Source organism: Centruroides vittatus, unplaced genomic scaffold (genome assembly GCF_030686945.1).
Source record: "Centruroides vittatus isolate TY-2023 unplaced genomic scaffold, ASM3068694v2 contig_216, whole genome shotgun sequence".
Taxonomy (NCBI): Eukaryota; Metazoa; Arthropoda; class Arachnida; order Scorpiones; family Buthidae; genus Centruroides; species Centruroides vittatus.
Window position 1 is genome coordinate 538,576 of NW_027121347.1, and position 20,592 is coordinate 559,167.

The 20,592-nt window shown below is 35.6% G+C and overlaps 1 protein-coding gene across 1 annotated transcript in view; it reads right to left on the reverse strand.

The window, feature by feature from the left end:
- The window catches only part of Ypel (Yippee-like), an 85,724-nt gene extending 82,852 nt beyond the window's left edge, over window positions 1-2,872 (reverse strand). The window contains exons 1-2 of the mRNA XM_067265238.1: window positions 2,643-2,872; window positions 608-731 (exon numbers count right to left, since the gene is read on the reverse strand). The gene's annotated coding sequence lies outside the window, so the exon portion shown is untranslated. The remainder of the gene's footprint in view (window positions 1-607; window positions 732-2,642) is intronic.
- Between the last annotated feature and the right edge of the window lie 17,720 nt (window positions 2,873-20,592).

Sequence of the window (20,592 nt, forward strand, 5' to 3'; positions counted from 1 at the left end):
TCTGAAACAAAAATAAATCATTTTGTTATCCACAGGTTGAGACTCTAGCATTGATCATTACACCCCCTTCTTCCCATATCTTCACCAGATCTGAAAGTCTTCACAGAACATTTTTGAGGGTCCAAAAGAAACAAACACGATAATCACTTTTGTGTTAAAGTAAAGCAGAATCCGATAACATAAAATTCATATTAGATAAGCCATACTGGCTGATCTAATATGAATTTTATGTTATCGGATTCGGATTGCTAATTGCACAGCAAGGACCATGTTTCTTACTCTAGAATAAGTGGTTCCATATCTGCATTATGTAATTCATGGACAGCCCCATAATAAAAATTTCAATTGCCCATGTAACTGAAATGACTGCTGTCAATCAACATAATTTTCCTGATGTTCAATCCAAGCCCTTCAACATATTCCAAACCCCTGGATTCTATAGGGGATAAAAGTCTTGTTGTGTGGGCCATTCGTGCACAACCTGCTTGACTTATGCTCTATGATAAGGGGTTGACTTCTCACAACAGTTTACATAATTTGGAATTTAAATAGGTTTCAACTGATAATTTTCTAGTAAATTTTAAGTTAGGTATAGATAGAAACTTACCTTTTAAATTTAATTTTGGTCTTTGTACTTCTTAAAACTCTCTTTTAATAACGGGGTCATACTTTGCCAGTCGACTTTTCCAAGTTCAGAATCTGCTATTACGGAGACCAAAAAATGAAAGGAACTAAAAAAAAACATGGCATAAAAGCTTTTTATTCATTAGAAATGCAAATTCTTTTATTTTGGATTTTTGTCGCATAGCATTATTTAAGAATTGTTTGTAAATACACCCTATAATTTGCAGCAAAACGAAACTGTTACCGACTAATGGGCGGCTCAATATCCTACGAAATCAAATTAGTCTACAAAATATGACCTCTATAATTTAAATTCTGTAAAAGGATAGAATTTAAAGAATGAGACCACAAGCTGTAATCTCCATAAAATACAGGGTATTCCCAAGTCATACAACACAGCCATTTGGATGATACATTTGATGTGACTCGTCTAGTCACGTGCACGGATTTGGGCAATTCAATCATTATGAGCATTTTACAATCCATCAGGTAGTTAAGGCCCAACTTATCAGTGTGATTTCATCTTGGAACGTGCAACGTTTCGGTCTTCCCATGGTGCACAACTTACGGGATATTCCACAGATGGATAAAACAAACATTGCATTTCTAACGAATTTTCATTAGACAATATGTAGATGGCAAATGGTTAAAGTAGAAAATCTGTATTGACATTACAAACCTTAATTACAAAACACTGTTTAGGAGTAAATTCAGTAAGTGAAAATATATTCCTGTAGATTATACACACTATTTCAATAAATACAAATGTTATTTTGTGTTGTAATAATAAAATTAGGAATGAATATGATAATTTATGATTTGAATTTATCATTTACGCCAGCATATGGGACAGTATCTTTTTACAGACATTCCAAAAATGTTCGTCTGCCGGGCACCACGACACGCTATTTAGGTTTCGAGTCACCCCTACTTAAGCGAGAAAATTACAGGCAACAAGCAAGAAGGATCCTTTGCAAAATATCCCGTCGAAAGTTTTTCTTGCATCTCTTTTGATTCATCAAACACACAAAAAAACCAATCATAGACCTTATAATGTGTATATTACATGTATTCACCAAATAGTTGGAGTGCGATATGGTATCCCGTAGAATCAATCCTCTAATTACGTGACAGCCACACGGTTTTTTGGTTTAGTTAAATGGGAAATGGCAACACAACACATGCAAAGGAGATATTTCCTAGAAGAACTTTCTACAGAAAACACCTCTATTTGGGTGTTCATCACAAAGAAAATCTGGTAAACTTGACCAACAGGTGGAGTTTACCGGTGTTTGGTGTTTCTATCCACTCAACCACTGGAACCCAAGACCGAGTCTCAGTGGCATAGCGAATATAACTGGCGCCCTCCTCCAGAAACACATATAGTTTGTCTCGAAGGCCATTTGGGCGTCCCTCTGCGAGTGGCGCCCAGTGCACGATACACCCCCTTTGCTACGCCACTGCCGAGTCTGGGGCAACTCTTCCGGAATTTTTCTTGGAATGTATTAGTTCCCGTTTCTTGCCATATAACCATGCTACGGCAGCCCTGACGAATCTGGAGGAAAATGCTTTCTCCAGACACGAGTACTTGCTAGCACGTATGTCTTGTTTCACCAACAGGGTAAAACAAGACATACGTGCTAGCAAATCCTTGTGTTGGAACACACTCCATGCATTTTTTACCTTACATATTTAATTGTTATCGTCACTTTTTCCTGTCATTTAGCACTATACGACGCAAGTCTGGGAGGAGGTTGCAACGTAAAGTGTCATGCCGAGACCTACAACTTTGTTTTTGGTGTCCTCGTGGTTCCCGGCGGAGATAAAACCTCGACATTTCGTAAATAAGACCAGTAATAGAACCTAGAAATCGCTGCCAACATGCACTCTCTTAACCTAGAAAACGTCAATAAATCAATTTTAATTAGTGTTGTCCCATATACTGCCATAAAACACGACACTTACAGTAAATTTCCTTTAACAATAAAGCGTATTGTGACGTATTTCACGTGCCTTACCTTTCACGTGTGCAGGCGTGCAGCACGTCCCGCTACTTGATGTTTTGATACATTTCCTAAGGCTTTAAGAAGTTCCGGGCTACATCGCATTCGTTGTAATTCTGTTCCAGTTTCAATTAAATATATATATATATATTTCGATATATTTTAATTCGGAAGTCTTCCTGTAATTTACAAATATGTACACACAAAGTATTACAAAACGAATCGTCTACCCCATAGCGAAAAATAATCACCTATGGAAACAGCGCCCCCTGCTCGATTTTAAACAAATCTGCGAATTAAATTTTAATTAAAAAAAAAACAAATTAATTTTTGTATCGTATAGGGGCGCTGCTATCTTCTATAATGACGATTTTAATTGTTATTACCATTTACAGGTTTTCTTTTTTTAAATAAAATTTCTCCCTACCTTCAAAGTTAATATAATAGTTAACAATATAACAAGATTTTTAAAAATTAAATATGACAACAGATGGCGCCACCAAAATTTAAAACATTGCCGGGAAAGTTGTGAAACTCGCCGATGGTTTATCTAATATATTTTCGTCAATTATTACTGTAAAATCGTGGAATAATGCCACGAGAGAATGCCACCTTTGGAATATCCAGCTATACTTGAATACAAATGTAGGGTTTGTCATTAAGTAATCATTCTGTATGATCTTGTGTGACTTATGATGGCAAAGTTATTTATTCTAGCCGGATATACGGTATTTCGTGGCTGGTTACCCAGTCTCTTCTTAAATTTTTATCACGAGGGAATGGATGTAACCAGTGGTGATATTCGAAATATTTAACAGAGGGTTTGCTAGCAGAAAAATTTTCCCTAACAATCACCGACAAACAAAATGGAAGTTTTGGCTAGAAATAAATACAATACCTTTTCTTGCGATATATCTAATAATCAGTGGCGTATTTGGAACGTAAGGGGCCCTGGGCGAAGACCAGGTAACAATAGTATATTAGTGCTGTCGACCATTTTTCTTTTCTTTGTTTTTTTAGGCATTTTAGGCAGAGAAATTTTTCACCCCGAATGGCACTGCTGATAATAGACAGATGTCATCATCTCTCGACAATATCCTTTTTATTTCGCTGTCCATAGCCCGACACGTGTTCCACAGCCATCTTGTATTATCTCGCGCGCGTGAGATTGTGGGATCTCTCTTATGACTGGATCTAGTTTCAAGAACTCTCTTGAATCGATCGCGATTAAACCTTGTTTCGGTCGAGAGAGATCGAACCAAGGCATAGTCCCCGACCTCGCTCACAATCTAGACTGAAATGCTCGGTGCGAACGGGGTATAAGCAGTGGTGATATTCGAAATATTTAACAAGGGGTTCGCTAGCAGAAAATTTTTCCCTGGCAATCACCGACAAACGAAATGGAAGTTTTGAATAGAAATAAATACAATACCTTTTCTTGCAAACATTTATGTAACAATCAGTGGGGTATTTGGACCGTAACGAGCCCTGGTGAAGAGCAGGTAACGATGGTATTTTGTTGCTATCGACCTTTTTTTTTTTTTTTTTTTTTTTTTTAGGCAGAGAAATTCTTCACGATAATAAACAGATGTCATCATCTCTCGAGGTACATTATCCTTTTTCTTTCGCTGTCCATAGCCCAACACGTGTTCCACAGCCATCTTTTATTATCTCGCGCGCGTGGCATTCTGGGATCTCTCTTATGTCTAGATCTACTTTCAAGAACTCTCTTGAATCGATCGCGATTAAACCTCGTTTCGGTCGAGATTGAAACGGTCCAGAGAGATCGCACCAAAACATAGTCCCCGACCTTGCTCACAATCTAGATTGAAATGCTCGGCGCGAACGGGGTATAAGGCCCTAGTTTAGTAGTATTACAGAGTATAATACGCATATTTTAATATATTTTTTTAAAAAAAACAACTGAGAAATGTTCCGTGTTAAACACACGGAACATTTAACAAGGTTCGGGAAACTGAAAATTTTAACAACGGGTTCGGCCGAACCTGTGCGAACCCGCCGAGTATCACCACTGGGTATAAGGCTCTAGTTTAGTAGTGTTACAGAGTATAATACGTATATTTCAATATATTTTTTAAAAGAAACAAAACCACTGAGAAATGTTCCGTGTGTTTAACAAGGTTCGGGAAACTGAAAATTTTACCAACGGGTTCGGCCGAACCTCTGCGAACCCGCTGAATATCCCTACTCGATGTAACTGGAACGGTTGAATACATGGACAATCTCGATGCTTCACGTTTTCGTGTACATCGCATACAGTTTCAAACCACTTATAAAAAACACTATGGCCATTATGGCAGCCAACCATTGTATAATATCTACCTGAACTGGTTTTAAAAGGCGTGTCACCAATGAAAAATTAAAAATTGCAGAACATACACTAACAACTAGCGGTATCTTAAGTCGGATAAACGATGCTCTACTGTATTTATTAAACATTTCTCTTGTTATATAATAAAACTAATCAAGATTTTGCTGCGCGTGATTAATTTATATTTATATCAACACTAATCTCCATTAATTTTAAGTTTGTCACTCCACTCATCCTAGTATCAGCAAAAGTGACTTTAGCTTCTAACAAATCTACTTCAGCACAAAACGATAAAGGAGGAATTGTTCTGTCTTCAGTCCAAGTTATAGAAACGTTCAAAACTCTAATATTCTGGCACTTTTTTTTTTTTTTAACTCTTTCCGCCCTGTGGGCACTAAGAGGGCCTCTTTTAGTAGGCCCATTATGGGTTCGGCCAGGCCCACAATGGGGCGACCGGGTGGTGAGGGACGGGGCCCGACATATCCGAACGGACCACCCCCCGAAAAATTCCTGGGGATTATTCGACCCGTTCGGATTCGATCCCGGGTCCCCCAGAGCGGTAGGCTGCCACCTTTACCGCTCGGCCATCCGGCCGTAATATTCTGGCACTGGAAGACGAGTGAAGACGAGGACTTAAGTTCAGCGGCTACATATTCGACCTGTTTTTATATTACTATAAAATTGCTGCTGAAGACACAGCAAAATTATTATTTATTTCAATGTAATAAAATTTCATGTAACTTATTAATTCTAATTCATTTTTATTTTGATTCTAATTTAAATTTATAACTCAAATCGTTTAACCGTTCACGCTTCTTCATAACCATGCGAGGAACATATTGAAAAAACTTTGTCATTCTTATTTAAGCTCTGTTAGGTATTGATAATGTGTTAACTATGTATTGAACTGTAGATACGTTTTATTAACTTTTTATTTATTTTCGAAGCGAAATAAATTATAATTTAAAAAATATCTTAAAATGAAAGCAAAATATAACGAATCACCACGGAAGCGAAGAATCCTGTTAGTTATATGAATTTTCGTTTTCTCGTGATTACTCATGCTTTTATATGGAAAACTCCATTACTATACGGCAGAATCGCAAGAAGGGATCTCGATGACGAACCAAGAGACAATGTCTGAAATTCGCTGATGTCATCTAAGATCCAGGTGAAAAGTTAATGTAATTTGTTTCATCTGAGCGATCTCTTATCGCTAATGTACGGGCATTATACTGTATATAATGATATCGACTTGTTTACTACTTTATATCGATACTGTGGACAAGAGTCAACTACACTTCTTCTTCGTTTGGCATTATGGGTCTTAGAGGTCCTTAATAAAAATGTTACTTGAATACTTTCACATCTAATATTTTGTTCACTATGTACTTGACTGTACTAAGGAAATTCTTCGGACCTGTGGAAGACTATAATAAAAATGGTATTATGGTCAATGTAGAACCAATATGAAGAAAAAGAACAAACCAGGAACTGAAGACAACTTACAGCAAGCCCATGATTACACAGGTGATTAATGCCAGATCACAGTGGCTAGGCCATGTCGTAAGGCTTCCTATAATGGCAATACTATGAAGGGAAACAGAAGAGGCCAAGAGGCCGTCCTAGAAAAAGGTGGATAGATGGGTCACTGAAGATCCTCAAGACCTCGGAATCGAAGATTGGCAGAGGTGGGCTACAGACCGAAAGAGATGGAGATAGATTGTGACTGCGGTTAAAACAGTCAAAACAATATATCTAGCAGGAAATCTAAAATAGAAATCTGTAGCTATAAAACTATAAATAACTCAACGAAAGACAATCAGTTATTTAAAAAGTAAGTTAAATTTCTATGTATAATACGATAATCACAAGAATACAGTGAAACCTGTTTTTATGCGGTCTTTTTTTGTGCGATTCTTTATTTGTGCGATTTTTTATGCGATTTTTTATTTGTGCGGTTTTTTGTGCGATTTTTTATTTGTGCGGTATAGTTGGCGACTAGTTTAGTGCGATTTGTCATGTCTCACGTTGACTTATTATAGCTAAATAAACTTATTATAGCATAAATGAACTTATTATAGTAATATTATTGCACGAATATGCCAAAAATGAAATAATTTATTTTTTAAGTCAACAAAACACCACCTGGACAAAAATATGTAAAGCAGACGATAGACGAGACAATGCAGTCAAGTGCTGACATCTGTTGTCAGTAAATTCTATTTCGTACGGTTTTGAGTTATTTTCTATGTGAGACTTTTTTTTTATGCGGTTCCTATTGACCGCATAAAAAATATTTTTTAAATTGTGTTGCGAAAACTATTTTTTATAGCCACTCGTGAAGTTTCGTGCGATTTTTTATGCGTTTATTTTAATGCTGTCTCTATCCACCGCATAAAAACAGGTTTGACTGTATTTGCATACATTTCGACGTCACAAGTAGAGTCCGTAATGGATCGTGTTAATGATCATGACCAATTAAAATGAATCAACCATTAAAATTTTCATTGAAATTTACTTACTTTCTAAGTTGTAGATTGAAGTTGCTGTCGGTTTCTCTGCGAAATTGTTTATACAAGTCAGTTTCGAAAAATTTTATTTTGTAATGGAATCTTACACTTTTTGTATTATTTCAATTGTAAATAAAATACATTTCATTGTAGATACCTGTATATTTTAATGCATGGCTAATGCGAATCTTGGGTACCGAAATGCATACCAGTAACGGAGTTGCATTTTGATGATAGAAGTGTTATTTTGATGTTACCAGTAGCAGTGTGATTAGTCTGTTATCCCTACTATGTATTTGAGATATCAATTTCAACGATTTTCAAGACAAGAAGCTCATTTATTACAGTACGTAACAAATTAAATTTATTTAGATAAGAGAATACAATCTTTAATAAAAATGAATTTTATGAAAATTAATTTGAAGACACAATTTGTCTAAAATTAGGAACCACCATTGATTTACTTCTAGTGTTCCAGAATACAAACATTTTACGACCCGACCGTTCTTTAAACTGCTTGGCCGTCAAGTTTAAAAAACATTCTTTAAAAAAAACAGAAAAATATCAAATTAAAATTGGAACCAGCGTTTTTTATAGACATCTTCGATTTCATTCCGTCTTTACCACTCGGGGATATTTGAGCTTTATATCTACTGAAGTAAAAAGACAGTAAATGTTGATTTTGTTAGCTACTCCATGATGACGAACCTTTGCAAAAGTTTCAATTGTAGAATCTAAGTTAGTAATTTTAATTGGATATAATTTTGAATTTTTAAAGGATGTTTTTTAAACATTACGGCCATGTAGCCTAAAAAGAAAAGTCGGGTCTTCAATTGTTCCTATTTTGAAACACTATAAGTTAATAAACGGTAGTCCCAATTTTAGACAGACTGTCTTCAAATTAATTTTCATAAAATTTTTCATCCAGAGAAATTCTACAATTAAAAATAAATTTGAAAGTCTAAAATATTTTTCTACAATTTATCGAAGCTTTTATAAATTTGTACTTGACTCAATTGTCTTGTATCAAGCGAAATATTAAATGGAGAAAAATTACAATCAAAATATTTAAATCCTGGAAATAAAATCAGATGCTTTTAAGCAATTTACACAATACACTTACTAGTGAAGGTCACTGAATGCAGTTTCAGTCATGTGACTTCAACGCAAACACTGAAATCAATCGTTTGCGTAATATTCTATTCAAAATACTTCTCTCTTTTAAGAAAATCTGCATTTGGTTTATGTAACGAAATATTGTGCAATAGAACCACGAAATATAATCTTAATCTAAACCAAAAATTCTTCGTATTTTCATTCTGCTCTTCGATAGTTCAGAATAAAACATGTATTCGGGTTACGCGAAACGTAGTTTGTGCATTGTGTGTTTTCTACGACCAGTCCTCTCGACTTTACAGATATTTGGACTTAAAATGATGTATTGCGATTGTAATCAAGCTGCCGAAAAGTCAAAATATCTGTCGAAGTTATATCCTTTGTACCAAACTGCTATAGAGATATTTATGTGGACTAACATAGTTCTTTCTGCTCAAGAGATAACAGACAATTTGGTTTGTGTCGGATGGATCCAAATGTTTTCTAATAATCAAATATTAGTAAAATTTATTATAATTACATTTAGTATATTTCTAGCTTTTCAATTTAGTTTGTTTAAAAGAAAAAGACTTTATATTCCTAGAAATAACAGTGGATATAAAGGAGAAGAACAAATTGCAGATAATATTGAAATCATTTTTATAGCCGGTCATATAGATCTATTTTTTACAATAATCACAGTTATTACCATAATTGATTTGTTTCTTTATCCTGCTTTAAAACGAATAACTGAATCACAGTTTGAGCTCGCATTCTGTAATTTGAATATAACATTAATGTGCATTTACGGAATTGGACAATTAATCTGTTGTGTTATTGCAATAGGTGCGAGTGCCTTTATGCTTTCGAAGAGATTCAAATATTTATCTGATGTAGTCGATGAATTGACAAAAGAAGAAAATTTCCTCAAAACTAAAATTGAAACTTTGATTCAAACTCATTGGGATTTATGGACTTATTTACAAGAAGTAAATCTAGTATATGCAGTCAAACCTGTTTTTATGCGGGGGATAGGGACCGCATTAAAAAAAACGCATTAAAAAAAATCTCACGAAACTTCACGAATGGCTGTAAATAATAGTTTTCGCAACACAATTAAAAAAATAATTTTTTTATGCGGTCAACAGGGACCGCATAAAAAAAGTCTCACATAGAAAATAACTCAAAACCGTACGAAATAGAATTTATTGACAACAGATGTCAGCACTTGACTGCATCGTCTGGTCTATCGTCTGTTTTACATATTTTTGTCCAGGTGGTGTTTTGTTGACTTAAAAAGTAAATTATTTCATTTTTCGCATATTCATGCAATAATATTACTATAATAAGTGCATTTATGCTATAATAAGTTTATTTAGCTATAATAAGTCAACGTAAGACATGACGAATCGCACGAGACTAGTCGCCAACTATACCGCACAAATTAAAAATTCGCATTAAAAAAATCGCACAAATAAAAATCGCACATAAAAAGAGCGCATAAAAACAGGTTTGACTGTATATGAAGCATGGCTTCCAGCTGCATATTGTTTTGAAATATATCAGACAAGTTTTTTCTTCTGCGCATTGTTTTTCTTCGAACTTGATGCTTTTATGCGTTTTGCAATCTCTATTCTTTTATTAGTTATGATCCTCGGTACTACGGTTGTGAGTTTCCAAGTATCTCGGTTTACATCATTGGTGAGTTAATTTTAAACCTACCCTATCTTATTAAGTAAATAGCCTTAGAATCATTCTTGAAAAATACGAAATTGAAATTTTTATAAATAGGATTACAACAGTGTTTATAACATATTTATATACAATAAATTAATCAATTATTCTAAGTTATAAATATATTAAAATGATAAACGTTTGAAACAGAAAATGTTTTTATTATCGTAATTGCTTAATTTGTGTCCCGTTCTGTTAAATTAAGACGAGGGTTGTTTTCCTTTTACATATACATTGGTAAAAATGTTTTATAAGAGAATGTAACCTTAATATACTCAAACCTGTTTTTGTGCGGTCTTTTATACGTTCAATGTGTTTTGTGCAATTATTTTTGTGCAGTATACCAATTTGATTGAAATTCATATACCGCACACAAAAAATCACACAAAACAAATCGCACAAAAATAGACCGCACAAAAACAGGTTTGAGTGTATTCTATTGCAACTGAAACATGAGATTTATAGAACTTATCGAAATATCAATTAAATCACTGTCTGACACAATGCTTTTGTGCCTAACTTTACTTTCTCAATCATTTCCAAAAGACTTGACATCACATTTTCAAGAATATCTCTTAGAAATACGAAAATTTCCAAGATTTGATGTAAGCTTTTGTGAGATTTCGGAATTTCTTTTCTAGTGTAAAAAACCGTTTCTTCTATTTTTTTCCAGCTGTGCAGAACATGTACTTCTCTAAAAAAAATAAATTTTTACCGAGTACATTCTGAGAAAAAATTTAGAGGTGCAGATACATAGAAGGTCTTATTTTTCTTCTTTAAAAACTAAAATAATTAATTATAAAGTAAAAATTAAAATTGATTTTAAAAGCTATAACCTCCATATTCTAGAGGAGAAAGAACATTTCAGTTTGCATAAGGAATAAATTTTTATGGCTACTCGGACACTCACACCCTCTAAATACAATACACTTATTTATTTATTTAGGGAGTACAGGGATTTTGATACATGACGTAAATATATCCTGTATATTATTAACGTCATGTATAAGTTGGCCACTGTAAAAGAATCTCTTTGCCAACGTGAACCTTAATTTCCAATTGAATAAAGCTTACTGAAATATATTGTTCATATTGTGATGTGAAAGGCTTGAAATAATAATTTAAATGATATTTAATTCATGTTTTTATATCTCATGGTTTCTTCAAAAACATTAAACTTGTTAAGCATTTCTGTTTTCACTTCGAATATACTTTAACGTAATTTAAATCAGAATATTTTACTAATTCAAAGATCACATCATTTGTTTTCCTGAAGAGATAAAGTATGTTCGAAGCAAGTGTCTAGTAAAATTTATTTGGTTTGCATTTAAAATTACACTTTGAAATAAATTCCAAAGTTATACAGTCGAGTCCGCATAAGTCGACACCATCGGTTAAGTAGTCACTTTTCTGTGGTCCCGGCCGACTTACATCGGCATTAATGTTAAAAAAAACTCCGATTAACTCGACACTGTTTAACTCGTCACCACTGGATAAGTCGACATACTTTTGCTGTCCCACACTCCGATAAGTCGTCACCCCCTCCTGAAAAAATGAATTCACTCCGCACACGTGGTGCGAACTCATTTTTTTCAAGAGGGGGAGTCGAGTTATTTATTAATATATAATTCATATATTATATATATACATATTAATAAAAATGCCTTAACATTTTATGTACAGTAGTGAACCGAAAATCGGAATCAATTGGGGACTGGGGTTGTTCAGATTAGGGATTTGTTCCGATTACGGTTTATGTACGAAAAAATATATTAACCTGTCCGATGTTCAAATTTTTCTCCGTTGCGTGTCGCTTCGTGTTCAATTTTCGTCGATTTTAAGCCTAACGAAAATTTTTATAATAATAATCGAGGCTATCGTATCGTTAAAAATTATTTCTGCATTTTGTACAAACAAAATAAATATATTGAAGAATATAAAAACATGAAAATTATACTTTAGAAGTAAATCTATTATCAAAAACGTTCGATTCGGCACGACACAGTCCGACTGAAAATCGTTCCGATTACCGGGGTGCCGATTTAAAAGTCTCTACTGTATTTTTATGAATAAAATAATAACAGATAAACAAAAAGAAAATATACAGTCTACATTAACGTAACACCAGAATCCAATTTTGCATTTTCTCAGGCTAGAGGCATTTATTTTATTTATTTATTTTTTTTAACTCTTTCCGCTTTGTGGGCACTAAGAGGGCCTCTTTTAGTAGGCCCATTATGGGTTCGGCCAGGCCCACAATGAGGCGACCGGGTGGTGAAGGACGGGGCCCGACATATCCGAACGGACCACCCCCCGAAAAATTCTTGGGGATTATTCAACCCGTTCGGATTCGATCCTGGGTCCCCCAGAGCGGTAGGCTGCCACCTTTACCGCTCGGCCATCCGGCCGTCTAGGCTAGAGGCATTAAGAATCCTTAGACGTTACTTGCCAACAATTGACAATTGCGTACATGATGTTTACAAAACGTTCGTGATCGTTGAAAAAGGAAGTCGAGCCAGTTAAGTGCTCAAAACAAACGACACTAAACGAATTTTTCAGTTTTTCATCTACAGAGTAATTGTAAATGGAGGACATAGTGTATTGTAAACCTATACTACTGTATAACGCACTACTGTATTTTCCTAATTGTAGTTTTGTGGTTTTTTTTCAACTTTGCTTTAGTCGTCATATCTGATAACTCGACACATTTTCACTTCCCCTTGGGGTGTCGACTTATGCGGAGTCGACTGTATATAACAATTTATATACGAATTGTGCAATTTTTATGACATTAATTTTAATTTTTCAAGTTATATGAAAAGTTCATCGAAATCGATAAATTGTGTTCTGCTGATCTACCGTTAGAAACAAAACTGAAGGTAATTTAATTTAATTTAAACTTTTTCAATTGGCCAATTAATTTAATGTGTTAAAAATGATTTTATTTTTTTAAAAAAGATGTTAAATTTTATGAAAAGATTTGGTAAAACTCCATTTGGAATAAACGTCGGTGGATTCTTTTATATTAAAAAGAACTTCTTCGTTCGAGTAAGTAAATTCAATACATTCTGTTATATTTTATTGAAGTTGTAGAAATATGATTTATAACTATATGTACCCAAATGAAATTCCTATTCCTAAAAACCGTATTAAATACAAAAATCTCTTTAAATATATGTAATGATTTTTGAATATTCTGTTACAGTTTATGAGTGCCATATATTCAGCGCTGTCTGTCTTTGTAGAACTTCTAGTAGCCAAGAAGCCACCTCCTTGTAAAATTAAGATTGAAGATCTAATACAATCAATTGTCTTGTTTCATTGAATAATTGACTCAATAACATCAATGTTTGAATATAAACAGACTTATCACAGAAAAGTGAGGTATTGCGTTCGAAGGACATCGAGTGTGGACTTTTAAGAAAAATCCGAAAAATCAAAAAAGTTAAACATTTTACGCATTAGAAAACGTCAAAACTCGATTCTCGACCCTAATACAGGATGTTAAGTTATCTGCATGTATTATATTCTATGTTATTATTTTTGTATCAATTTGCTTCGCACTATTTTCAATATAAACTGCATCTTAATTTGTTTCGACATAGATTATTTGTTAATGTAGTTTTAAAATATTATTTACGGGTTGCTTAATTAATATAGGCCTACATATAGATAACGTAGTATATAAATAAATAAATATTCAGTATATACATATATGTACTAGTTCAGCGCTTTTCATTTTTTTTCCGCTTTTTGCGAAACAATTTTTATGTTCGTTATGGTTCTGCGAATTAAATGGACTGGAGCCATCTTGGACTCTTAAACTGAAGCCATTGTATATTATATAAGGAAATACAGATAACCCCACGGCCGGATTAACCACTTTAGGGCCCTAGACATTTTCTTCTTACCAGGCCCCCTCCCTCTCCCACAAGAAGAAACATAAAAACACATTTTCTTTAGATTTTAGAATTCACAATAACCATATAAAAAGCAATATATTTTTGTTTATTCGTTTAGGTTAATGTTACCCTTGGTGTCAAGATGGCAGCTCGTGTCTGATTCCAGCAAGGAAACAGTGGGGACGCTCGTTCTAAACCTAACCTAACCTATTCTAATAATTTGGTTGCTAATAATTATGGTAATTTATTAGAATAGGTTAGATTAGAACGTGCGTCGCACTGTTTGCTTGCTGGAATCGGAGACAAGCCGCCATCATCGCACCAAGGGTAACATTAACCTTTGTTTATTATATAGAGTTGTCCAACAGAAAAGTAAACTATCTTATTTACAAATCTTTTCAAAACATACAGTTTGACCGGGTCTTTCAAAGAACCTGTCCCTAGACATTTGTCTCATTTGTCTATGCGATGATCCTGCCCTGGGTAACCCCCATATAACACGGCACTTTTATAGCACGGATTTACTCTAACACGGTTCGAGAATTGGATAAAACCCTCGTACAACATGAAATGTAATAAAAACCATTAAAAGCGAACTTTATCTAATTTGAAATTAGGTAAATCCCCGTACTAGTTCAGTAAACGCGATAAAGCTTTTGAGTGCGAAAGATAGCTCATTTGATATTTTTAATTTGAGCGCGTACATACTATCAGATTTTCCTGCATAATTTTCGTGAACTATTAGTAGTTAAGTACAGTATGTACATTTTCTTTTCCCGCCTTCTGTCGATACACGTGGTCCTTCTCGAAACTAGTTTCAATGTTGCCAGATCTCGACGCTTCTCGATTTGTGTTGCGGCAACACAAAACGAGAAGCGTCAACATCTGGCAACAGTGTTGCTAGATGTTTTTCCCATATTCTATACTTGCTTTATTCTGTCATTGGTTCTTAGGCATTGAACCGCGCCTCTAACCGTTGGGACAATCCACACCTGTACAAGCATACTTTAACGAGAAAATTATTTTTAAGCTTGCATTTTATTTTTATTGTATAAAATGTTGATTAATAACGCGATGAATGATGATCCAAGTATAGGTTAGAGAATTTCCAATACATATGTATAATATAATAATTTTTTACAGTATTATGTAATTCGTAAGATAATGTATAATATTATCAAGCTATTCGATGAAAATTAAATTTTTAGTAAATTTTTAAAAATTGCGACGTTATCCCTGAGAGTACTCATTGACGTGTATTGTGATGAACCTCCCAGTCCCGGCCTTCTCCATGGCGATATATTTTTATGGAAGAACTGGATAGCAAAACGCAGAGAGGAGTTCTAAATACAGTAAAGTATCGCTTATCTGACCCCCGATTAACCGACTTATCGGTTAACCGACCGCGTTCTAGTCGGAAAATTCAAATGTCCGCTAGTGATGTGGCGCTACAATATTTGGTTATGTCTTGGCTACTTTAATATTATTTTTGTTAAAATTTTTGCATCTTTTAGCTGGCAGCACTGGCTCGACCATGAGAGGAAGGCTAGTATTTAAATCAGGCCTAATACACTATACTAATAATGTATTTTTTCATACTTTTTGGTTATCCGACCAACCCCAGTCTCCAATTAATGGCTGCCAAGACATGCACGCTCGTGTGGTAAAATTCAAAAACATTCGAGTCTGGTCTGAACCGCAGGAATTTCTTATGGAAAGTCTGTCGACTATGTTGAGTCCCTTTTTAACTACTTAAATGTCCCTACTGAGAACTGAACCGAACCCTTTATGAACACGATAAAAACACCCGTTAAGGCTTGATTCCGCTCGCAAATTTCCAGCAATGGTTGGAAACTCTCAAGTGAAATCACAACTAGTGCCACAGGAAGAGCCTGACCGAATTCACAGGCTTGAAAAAAGAGGCTCTCTTAGTACCCACTGGGCGGAAACAGCTAATGGATGTCGTTGGTCCTGATTGTCTTCTTAAGTGTCGACGGGAGTGTCAGAATGGTAAGAGATGGAACTAGATGTATCTACAAAAACGTTTGTGGATCTGACATGGCCATGCATTGCGTTGTTTTATTCGATTAACCCAATGGTTCCCAAATTGGGCGCTACCGCCCCATGTGAACGGCGAGTAAATCTAGAGGGCGAAAAGAAGCAAGTGGACGGTAGGGAGCTTGGAGGAAGGGTACTGAACAGTGATCATAGGTAAAAGTTGGGATCACTGACAATCTTTGACGTCCACCAGTGGCCAAGCGGTCTTCATAACCCGAACACTGGGATTTCAGTCGTGGGTTCGCGCCTCGCTCGGACGGCTGGCCACGTGGAGTTTTCCGCGTGGAGTTTTCACGCCTAAATAGGGGCCAGTTTCTCTTAAAAAGACCTCCCGGAAGCACCCTTCAGGCTGATCAGCCAAAGTGTTGCGTTGCCATAACTAAACAAACTGACAACCTTTCCTTATCCTCTGTTAAACGGGTAGGAAGAAACATTGCGTTTAATGGTTTTTAGATGTTGAGAACGATGTACCGTAAGGTCACAGTGAGGTTTATAAAAAAGTTTTAAAAAAACTATTTTCAAGCCTCTCTCACACAAGGAAAAATGCGTTAGGGTACGGTTGGGGGCATTGAGTATAACTATGGAACAAAGGGAGCGATGGATCGAAAACGTTTGAGAAACACTGGATTAACCCAAATCAAATCACACGATCCCCATGATTTATGGGCAAGGCGACTTGGGATATCGTTCTCCATCTGTCACCTCGTACTGGATACTTAGAAGACATTTCAAAACTCTACAGTGTCGCCACAGTTTGCAGGTAACAATTATGTCCGTTGTAGTTCAAGCGCTCCCTGCGCTTGAACTGCAATGGACATAAATGTTAGCGGTTACGTAGCTAGGTGTTTCGCGTTAATTAATCAAAGTAACAATTTCTATGTGTTTCAATGAAGTAGTTTCTGTTTGTGTTTATCATTAAAAATCCTCGATCCACTAATGGAAATATTCAATCAAGCATAATAATTATGCAGAGTGAATGTTGCATCAATTACGGTACATCGATAGAAAGTATTTTAAGATACCAAAAAGGTTTCTTGTTTCAATTGTTATCTATGTGCCGTATCGATTTTTATCTATAGGAGGGAAAATGTCAGAGGAATTTTATATAAGGATGGGTTATAAATTTATACAAAATATTGCAAACCGAAAAATTATCGATCGAACTATCATTATATTAAATCACTTGGATGCTACTAGAACAAATTAAGTGACTTCTATTGTGAATTTCCTCTAATGTTATTCTTATGCGCAAGGATTATATATTATGTTATATTACATTATGGAAAATATAAGAGTATTCAGTGCAAAGCGTGAAATAATAATATTGACAAATTACAATTTTTAGAAGAAATTGGATTAAGTTGAGGAGGTAAAGCGATGCACACTTGAGTGACCTGTCAAAAGTGAAGACTTTCTACAGAAACTGGCCAATTAATGGCGTTACAAACGTAAAGGAAAGTGTTAGGTTGCAGACGAGGTCCGTAAATCACGAAATTCTTCCATTTAAATTACAACAATAGATTATACAGAAAAGAGAGAGGGAAAAAAGGGAAAAAGAACACTTGATCTGAACATCGCGACGCAAAATGTAAACAACGAGTGTCGGAACACGTGTCGGAACACGTGCCAAAACACGTGTTAAAAACGATCCATTTATGTCAAACGGAAGAGTCGAACTCTGACACGAAAGTCCATAAATAAATGGAATTATGACAGAAATCGCAATTAACGGGCTAAATTATGAGTTCGAGTCATGTAAATCTGTTAACAGTCTCCGAACACAATGATCAAAAAGACGCCAGATGGACACTCCGAATCGGACCTTTCCCATAACCCGGGTCGTCCCGAGTTTTGCTTAGAAACAAGGGAAAGACAAATCGGAAAACGGGAAAGGGAATGATGGGCCAATTCAATTCCAATTCAATTCAATTATTTATTTTAAGGTGCAAACGCACATACCCTGGCCCCGCTTTATAGCATTACCAGGGAGAAGTCTCTCAAAGTTTATAATTAGAATTACAGAATGAGTATATGTACACTTGAAATATTAGATTTTAACATTGATTCCCGACATAACAGTAACATACATACATAACATACATATATAACATACATACATAACATATATAACATACATATATACATTTTTTTAAAATACATTTTATATATATATATATATATATATATAATTAAGTAATATTAGATAAAATTTAATTAAGTAAATACCGTTAGTTCAAATGAACGCATACCATCCTACAGGTGTTGTTTCATAAATTCTTACCAATCGTTTTGAACAGATGTCCTTTCAAGTCTTGTAGTCCTGTAAGTTTCTATTTTGATGTATCATCGTCCACTCACAGTTGGGTCGGGTGTGGTCTATAGTACACACACAGACGGGTATCACTGTACTGTCGCTTAAAGTTTGTGATAGTACTCCATAAGTTAAAGTCTGTAGGACACATGTAGTCATCGCTGCTCTGTCACCGAAAGGTTGTGATCACTAATTACAAATGGGTCGGGTGCAGCCTGTAGTGCATACACTAACGGATATCACTGCACTGTCACTTGAAGTTTGTGATTGTACTACGTAAATTAAAGTCTGTAGAACACATGTAGTACATCGCTGCACTGTCACTAAGAGGTTGTGGTCACTAATGTCATGAGGAGAATCATCGTTTATGTGATCTATCAACAGTATAGATAGATAGGCATTTCAGGTAGAACAGACGAATTAGTTATGAATTCGGATAGGAGAACGATCATCCGTGAAACTAATCAGCAGTAAGTTGATGTGTGTTGCAGGTAGTACTGGCAAGTTAGAAACGAGCAGGATTTACTTAACGATGAGACCATTAACTATAAAATTTATAAATTAGCTTTGAATTAATTGACTTGTGACTAGGTAAGTTTTCCTGGCTAGTCTTCGAAATGCAGAGAATGTCTCATGATTGATCCAAATGTTTGAGAGGTGACAAGGCCAATCTATGTTTGAATCTTGCAAAAGCTGTCGTAATTCAGTTCTCTCTATTTCTGTCATTATGCAATCATATACATAATGTCTTGTGCCATCTTCAATCATGCAAGTTAAACATTGGTTTGATGCCCTGTTTGTAAATCTGGCAAGATAGCTTGCAAATTTTCCATGGTTTGTGAGTAATTGAGTTGTATAATAATCTGGGACAAACCATTTTATTTTAAAAATGTTACTTAGGTCTGGTATAAATTGATAAGTAATACATTGATCATTTTCGTTCCACTTTATCTGCCATTGGTTAATAGCTTCTTCCCAAAGAAGTCGGCGTAAGGTAATCCGGCTAATTTTATTATAAATAAGTGGGACGGTGGAGTCTTGTGCTGCTGCCTTAGCAAGAGAATCTGCTCGCTCATTGCCCATAAGTCCGTGATGAGATCTAACCCAGGACAGTTCAAATGCGCATGTGGAATTTTTGATTTTGTTTCTTATTTCAACCGTAAGAGGATGTAGCTTTATGCCGTTAATGATATTGTATGCAGAGAAAGAGTCTGTATGTATATGAATATTGTTGTTTGGTAGGTTCTCATTCACTCATTCTGTGGCTTTTAAAATAGCTAGAAGTTCTGATTGGAAAACTGTGCAATTGTTATGCAGTCGATATTTTTGATTATGTATTTCCAAATTTCGGTCATAAACTACAAAACTACATCCTACTTTACCATCCATTTTAGATCCATCTGTAAATATATTAATATTCGAATTGATCTGTCGGACAAGAGTATTAAGAGTGAGATTTTCAGGAGACATGGTATTACAGTAAGGATAAGGTTGTTCGAATTCGTTCGCAGTTATTGTTGTTGATCCCACTTGAATTGTATCTCCCCATTTGAGTTGCTGTTTCTTTCTCCTTTTAGTAATTTCCAAATCAATTGGTAGTTTGCGTGCAATTACCTCGAAGTCCTGCTGACCTGCGGGACCTTCGACTCGCGGACTCCTGGCGAGACGCCCGTTCCGAAGAAGGGTGCGGACTGGCCGATGAGGCCTGGTTGTGCCTCGGTGGAGCGACACGTCCGGGACGGACAGATATAACACCGGCGATCCCTCTGAGGAGAGGAAAGCCGGCCACCTTCAGCCACCAGCCCTTACGACTGACGCTTAGAAGTGACTCCACCGGTCGCGGCGTACTACTGGGCGGGAGAAAGTGCGTCGGCACGCCGGGAGTCGCGGCGCGGGCTCGGCCCGTAAAGGTCCGCCGTATCGCCTGCGCCTCTCCCGTCGGCTAGCGTCCCGACTGAATCCCCCCGCCTTTCGAATGATGGGCCAATCGGAAATCGGAATAGCGAGCGAAGAACTATAA